The sequence below is a fragment of the Pinus tabuliformis genome, chromosome 3_2, assembly GCF_031772625.1.
Source record: "Pinus tabuliformis cultivar Carrire ecotype Pingquan chromosome 3_2, CPIR1, whole genome shotgun sequence".
Lineage (NCBI taxonomy): Eukaryota > Viridiplantae > Streptophyta > Pinopsida > Pinales > Pinaceae > Pinus > Pinus tabuliformis.
This window is the reverse complement of record NC_142302.1, coordinates 673991255-673998675: the sequence shown is the minus strand read 5'-3', so window position 1 is coordinate 673998675 and position 7421 is coordinate 673991255.

The following is a 7421-nucleotide window of genomic DNA, read 5'->3' as shown; positions in this document are numbered from 1 at the left end:
GAACCTTGGAGATTGAGATTGAGCATGGTGTCCTTAGTCATTGCATTAATGGTAGCCCCAAGATCAATCAAATTATGTGGGAGAATGGTACCATTGATGTGTACATCTACTACATGGATTCCATGGTCCAAATACTTTGGGAAAATTACCTACCCCAGCATTAAGTCGAACAACTGTTCAATGACATTAATGGTAGGGGTGTCCCTTTTTCATCTCCCTCAATGTTTGAAACACTTCTCTTTAATCAATTTGTTTTAAATATGTACATCCTTGATGGCTTAGAGAAGTGGAATTTTGACACAGATTTTTCAATTCACCCAGAAGTTAATTCTCTTCTAGGATAGGCTGGACTAGATGTGTTAATATTTTAGGAGAGGGTGGTGGATTCACTCTAGGCATGCTTTCCTCTCTCTTCTCCTCGCTCTCCCTAGGTGGATATGGAGGTTGCTTGTCAGGGAGTACTCTCCCAGACCTTAGGTTGATTTCCTAAATCTCCACAACATAAGTAGGATAGGATGCCTCTCCACTGTATACTTGTTGTGCCTATCTGTTGTTCGGGTTCGGATTTGGCTGGACAAGCATCTAAGGTTGTTTAGGTGGAGTAGGGTGTAAAATCTATGGTTGAGTAGGAGCTGAAGGAAATAAAGCTTTAGCATTGTTGTATGGGGGACTCCACCCATGGGATGGTTCATTCCATTGAGGCTCTGGAAAAGTATATGGTTGAAATGGCTAGCTGGTTCGCTGGGAATGGCAGTGAGGTGCAAAATACCAAGGAAGATGTGTAGACTAGGAGGGATGAGCAGGGGGACCCCAAGAGGGAATGGTTGTGTTCTGGTTAGGGTTGTAATATGCATGGGATGACCCTTGCATGCCCTGCTGGTATGGCCAAGGCCCATGGAGTCTCCTTTGATTTATGTAGCAGAGTTGTTTAGTCACCCCTTCAGTTCCTAGATACACAAATTTTAGTCCAGGTAGAGAAGGGCACTTGTTCATGGAGTGGTTTTCTTCACAGACCGAGCAGATTTCAATCAGGTTTAATGGACATTCATTCCTAGGGTGCCTCCTTGTGCATCTAGGGAAAAATATGGCTAATGCTCTCTCTGCTTCCTCTTGCTTTCTCTTGATGTGCATAGTGTTGATCTATAGGGAAAGGGTTTGCAACATTTCACTCTTGAAATCTTCCAACATATTTCCATTTTCACCTTTTATGGATGTGCTGGAAGAGGGTGAGTTGGACATTGGTTGAATACCCCCACTCTTTTTCCTAACTGCCTTAGAATGGTTCCTAAAGGAATTCTTGACATCTTCATAGGGTATCTTGTAGATGTCCCCTCCTGCTAGCAGTTTTAGGGTATCCAGAAGATCTTCCCTTACCCGTTGGAGGAGGGCTAGCTTCATTGACTCAAGATCTAGTGTGCACCTCACCCTTTTGTAACTAAGCTAGAATTTTTCTTCATATTCCTCTAGGGATTCATCATGCCCCAAGGTCATCCTAAAAATTTCATATTTAGTGTCTTCGGACCTGCAGTAGCCCCGATACTTGTTATTGAAGGCTTGCTGCATTTGAGCCCAGGTTGTGATACTATCCCCAGGTAAACCCATGAACCCATGTAGAGTTGCATCCTTGAGAGTGGATGGGAATAATTTCAACTTCTGCTCATTAGTGTTGTAATCATAAGTTCTACATATGATAGCAAACTCAAACAAGAAAGTATTTGGATCTTCAAAGGTTAGCCATGGAAATGAGGAAGAGCAGAGGGGCTTATGTTTTTCATCTTGGTATCCCCATTAGTTTCTCTGATGGGAAAGGCACCCTCAATTATTTCTCTATATCCTCTATCATTTCTATTTTCAAGCATTAGGTTAGTTGGAATGGGTTCTCCTTCTTCTTCTCCCCTTGCACGTTCTTCAAATATCTCTGATTGTTCACCTAAGGGGTCCTCCAATTCACAGCTACCGAAGAAGAGGGAAGGTTCATTGTTCAAAGTGGTGGGGGTATTTGGTAGAAATTTTCCTAAGTTATCCATGTTCCTACGAGGCATGAAAGAAGTGTTTTTGTTTTGTTTTGTCATTTTTTCAAGCTTTAAGACTAATTGCAGAAATAAAATAAAAAATTGAATGGAAACTAACTACTGAATGGAAACTAACTGCTAAATGAAATCTCACTTGCAAAATAGAAAAGAAAGCAAACCAACTTACAACTACTTTTGCAAAAATGAAGCTAATAATAGAATGTCTAAGATAAGAGATGCTAGAAAGAAAGCAAAAATTACATCTTACTTAGACACCTCCCTGAAAATGGTGCCAAAAAGTGATGAGCTCCAGTATTGCAGCAAGAATGCTACAACTCTTGGGGATACCAACTTTACTTTATCAACTTGGGGTTCATCCAAACTTGGAGGTGACAATGCTATATACACAAGCATATGCAATGGGTCCACTCTTTGTTGCCACTAAGCTAGTGATAGACCACTATGGTTTCTCAAACCATCCTCTAATAATTCAGAAGAGGCTTGATTACCAATGTGGAAAGAGGAAATTTACACTAACTGAAATATTGTCTACTATAGTAAGGAAAGACTAAAATCAAATTCTTAAACACACCACTCATCTAACTAATTGCTAAGAGGCTTTGCCTCAAAATAATGCTAAGTTAACATGTGTGTAATCCTACTGTCCTATGCATGCAATCTAAAATAAATGAACACAATAACTCTTTTTCCTTTTTGTCCTTTTTTGTGTGAAAATATGAATACTAAATCCTCTTGGTGATGTGGTAGGTGGGTTAGAGATGGTGGTGAAAGGTCAGATGGCTTGGGAGGCAAGTAGGGGCCTTCTCCTATCTTCTTGGATGATTTTTCCACAATTCAGCCTCAAAACAGGCCACTACTGTTAGAAAATTATACATTATGGACCAATGGAACACATAAAATATTGCAAAAATATAAACACAAAAAACACATAAAAAAAGAGAGACACAGATATACGTGGTTCACCCAGTTTGGGCTACGTCCACCTTGAATAGCTAGTCCTTCCTTTCTATTATCCAAAAAAATGAAGAGACACAACCTATAGCAGATCCGCTGTAATATCCTCTGTTTTCTCTCACAGTCTCACCTCTTTGCTTCTCACTCTGAGAATACACATCTATTACACAACCTCAAATACAATGCCCTCGTACAAAGAGAGGGGTTTCCTTCTAGGGAAAAAAACCCTAAACTAAACATAAGTTCTACCGTCAAATCATCTGCCTAATGAACGGCCCAGATTGACTAGAAATTACTATACTTTTACAAGGCAATTTTACATCTGTTTTTAGCTTCGAGGGCGCTGCCCCCAAAACCCTCGCCGAGAGACCGCTGGTCGTCGGACCCCCCAACCAGGGGGGAAAAATCCCCCCCACACCCCCCGTGTGGAGGGGTGTACAAACTTCATGGGGTATACATCCGGCTGAAACAAAGACCTCTGAACAATCATGCTCCACATCCAGCAATATCCCACTTGGAGAATGATTCTAGCAACTCCATCACTACTTCATTTGCTAGACAATGACTCCTCTTTGGACCTAGTTGTTTCTCATCTTCATCGTCATCCTTGAAGACCAATTGAAACTGAGCATATTCTCAGTTTCTCCCTGGTTAAAACTTTTGTTAGCATATCTACAGGATTATGGCTAGTGTGTATATTTTCCAGCTTCAACTCTCCATCTTCCAACACTAATAGTATGAAATGGTACTTGAGCTGTATGTGTTTAGTCCTGGTTTGAAATGCTGAGTTCTTTGCAAGATGAATGGCACTTTGGCTATCATTGTATAACATGCCCATATCATGCTCTTTACCCAATTCACCCATAAACCTTTGTAACCAAATCATTTCTTTACTAGCCTCTGTAGCAGCAACATACTCTGCTTCTGTTGTTGAAAGTGCAACAACACTTTGGATTTTTGAAACCCAAATAACAGTTGTTCCGCCTACAGTAAATACATATCCTGTAGTGCTCCTCATGTTATCTCTATCACTACCATATCTGCATCAACATATCCTTGTAGAGAAATTTTTGAACCACCAAAGCATAATGCTTGATTTGTGGTACCTTTCAAATATCTGAGAATCCATTTCACTGCCATCCATTGTTCTTTTCCTGGATTGTTCATGTACCTGCTTATAACTCCCACTGCATGTGCAATATCAGGCCTTGTGCAGACCATTGCATACATTAAGCTTCCAACTGCTGATGCATATGGAACTTTAGACATATAATCCATGTCTTCTTGGGTCTTTGGGCACATTTCCTTACTAAGTTTGAAATGGCTAGCAAAAGGTGTACTAACTGGTTTTGCATTGTGCATATTAAATCTTTTCAATGCCTTTTGTATGTACTCATTCTGAGACAATGTTAATTTACGATTTTTCCTGTCTCTAGTTATTCTCATACCAAGGATTTGTTTTGCAGCTCCCAAATCCTTCATTGCAAATGAATTTTCCAATTTTCTTTTGAGCACATTTATTTCCTGCATGTTAGGCCCTGCAACAAGCATGTCATCTACATACAATAACAATATAATATAGCTTCTATCATTTTTCTTTTTCAGATAAACACAATGATCAGTGTGACATCTAGTATAACCTTGTTTAGACATAAACTTGTCAAATTTTAGATACCACTGCCTTAGAGCCTGTTTTAAGCCATACAAGCTCTTCTTCAACCTGCACACTAGTTTCTCCTTCCCTTTCACTTCATATCCTTGTGGCTGTTGCATATATATCTCTTCCTCCAAATCCCCATGGAGAAAGGCTGTCTTTACATCTAACTGCCCAAGATGCAAATCTTCAACTACTACTAGACTTAAAATAGTTCCGATTGAAGTCATTTTAACAACAGGAAAAAATATTTCATCAAAATCAATACCTTTCTTCTGTGCAAACCCCTTCACCACAAGTCTAGCTTTGTACCTTTGTTTTCCTCCATCTTCTTCCTTTAGCCTGTAAACCCATTTATTCTTCAATGTAGTTATTCCTGTAGGAAACCTGACTAAGTCCCAAGTTTGGTTATTCATTAAGGAGTCCATCCTTTTTCCATGGCTACCTCCCACTTCTTCCTACTTTCAACCTACATTTCTTCTTCATAACATTCAGGTTCACTAGAATCAATCAATAATAAATAATATAATGAAGGAGAGTATCCTTCAGGGGTCTACTTATCCTGGTAGATCTTCTAACACCACTTTTAGGTGTTTGGGGTCCCTGTTGCTATTGCGGTGGTTTCTGTTGTTATGGTTGTTGATTATTATTATTTTCAGACACTTTTACTTTTTCAGTGATTTCATCAAGAACTACGTATTCCTTGTTTTATTTTTCTTGTTTCTTTTCCTGCAACTGATTCTTATACAAGACCTTTTCATTGAATATTACATCTCTACTCCTAATGATTTTGTGATTTTCGTAATCATATAAGTGATAACCAAAATCATTAACACCATATCCAATAAAGGTACATTTCTTTGACTTTGCCTCAAGCTTTGTTCTATTTTCTTTGTCAATATGGACAAAGGCCTCACAACCAAAAGTCTTTAAAAAAGAGTAGTTTACCTTTTTACCTATCCATGCTTCCTCTGGAACACCACCATCCAAGGAACTTGAAGGCCCTCTGTTTATTAGATAAACAACAGTATCTAAAGCATCTGCCCAAAACTATAAAGGCAATCTTGCATGCAATCTCATGCACCTTGCACGCTCCATGATTGTTTTGTTCATCCTTTCTGACACACCATTTTCTTGTGGTGTTCTTGGAACTGTCTTCTCTCTGCGAATTCCATGCTCTGAACAATACCTATCAAACTCTTTGCTACAATATTCACCTCCATTGTCTGATCTAAGACACTTCAATTTCTTTCCTGTCTCAATCTTAGCCAAAGATTTCCATTTCTTGAAAGTATCAAATACATCAAATTTATTCTTAATACAATAAATCCAGGTTTTTCTAGTTGCATCATCAATAAAAGTAACATAATAACGAGATCCACCGAGAGATGATACCTGAGTAGGAACCCATACATCTATATGCACAAGCTCTAATTTTTCTCTCTTCTTTTCTTTCCCAACTCTGAGAAATTTGACTCTCTTCTATTTTCCATAAATTCAGTTCTAACAGAAGTCCAAATCAACATTCTTCAAACCCGAAAACAAATTCCTTGAGTGAAGAATCTTCATCCCCTTTTCACTCATGTGTCTGAGCCTGTGATGCCATAATGTTGCATCTGCTCCTTTGGAAGTTAAAGCATTAACAGAGTTAGAAATACCATTGCATAAATATAATGTACCAACCTTTTCGCCTTTTGCTATTACCAGGGCTCCTTTGGTAACATTCCAAGCTTTATCTATGAAAGTTGTCACACAACCTTCACTGCCTAATTACCCTGTTGAAATCATATTTTTCTTTAGATCTAGAACATGCCTTACCTCCTTTAGTAGCCATTGGTTTCCATTCTATTGTTTTACAAGAACCTTACCTATTCCAACAATTTTATAGGGTTTATCATCACCCAAACAAACTTGTCCAAAATCTCCTTTAACATAGTCATGAAAGTATTTCTTATCAGGTGTGGCATGGAATGAGGCCCACGAATCTACCACCCAGGAATCAGTAATATTTTCGAAAGAAAGAATCAAAGCATCTTGTAACATCTCACCTATCACATTTGCTTCATGATTGTTTTCTTGTTGTGCATCTCCTTCTTTTCCCTTTCGAGATCTACAGTTTTTCTTTAGGTGTCATTTTTTTCCGCATTTCCAGCACACTATCCTCGATCTAGACTTGGATCTGCCTTTCCTTGATTTACTACGATATCCTGAGCTCTTTCCTCTTTCCATTTTTCTTCCCCTAGAATCTGCACTCAAATCATTACCTGATGTCTCACCAGATCTTTTCCATCGCATTTCCTTGCTAAGGATAGCATCTGTTAGCGCTTGAAATTTCACCTCAGGCTGAGAAAGGTAAACCTCAAGGCAACATCAAACCACTTTGCCTCGTAGCTAGCCCTACGGGGCGGGAGAGGGCTCTCTCCGGTCTATCTCGGTGAGATCTTCAATGTATGAGATGACCAATAGGGTAACACTAATTTTAGGCTAGTAAACTGATCAAAAGGGTTGATTTGGGATTTTTAGGGTTTTTGGTGGCAAATTGAGGGGATGGCAATTTTGGGTGTGGGGATTGGACACAATTTCTGCAGGGGGTTCTTTGGGGCGAGGTAGGAGACATTATTGATGCCTTTGATTGAGGTGGATGGTCAGGAATGACAGGTGAGGAGCTAAGGAGAGCAAACATTAACTTTGAATTCTCCTTAAACAGTAGAAAACATTGAAATTAAACAAACTTAAAAGTAGAGCATGACAGTCATGAATTCTTACTTTAACACTTCGTT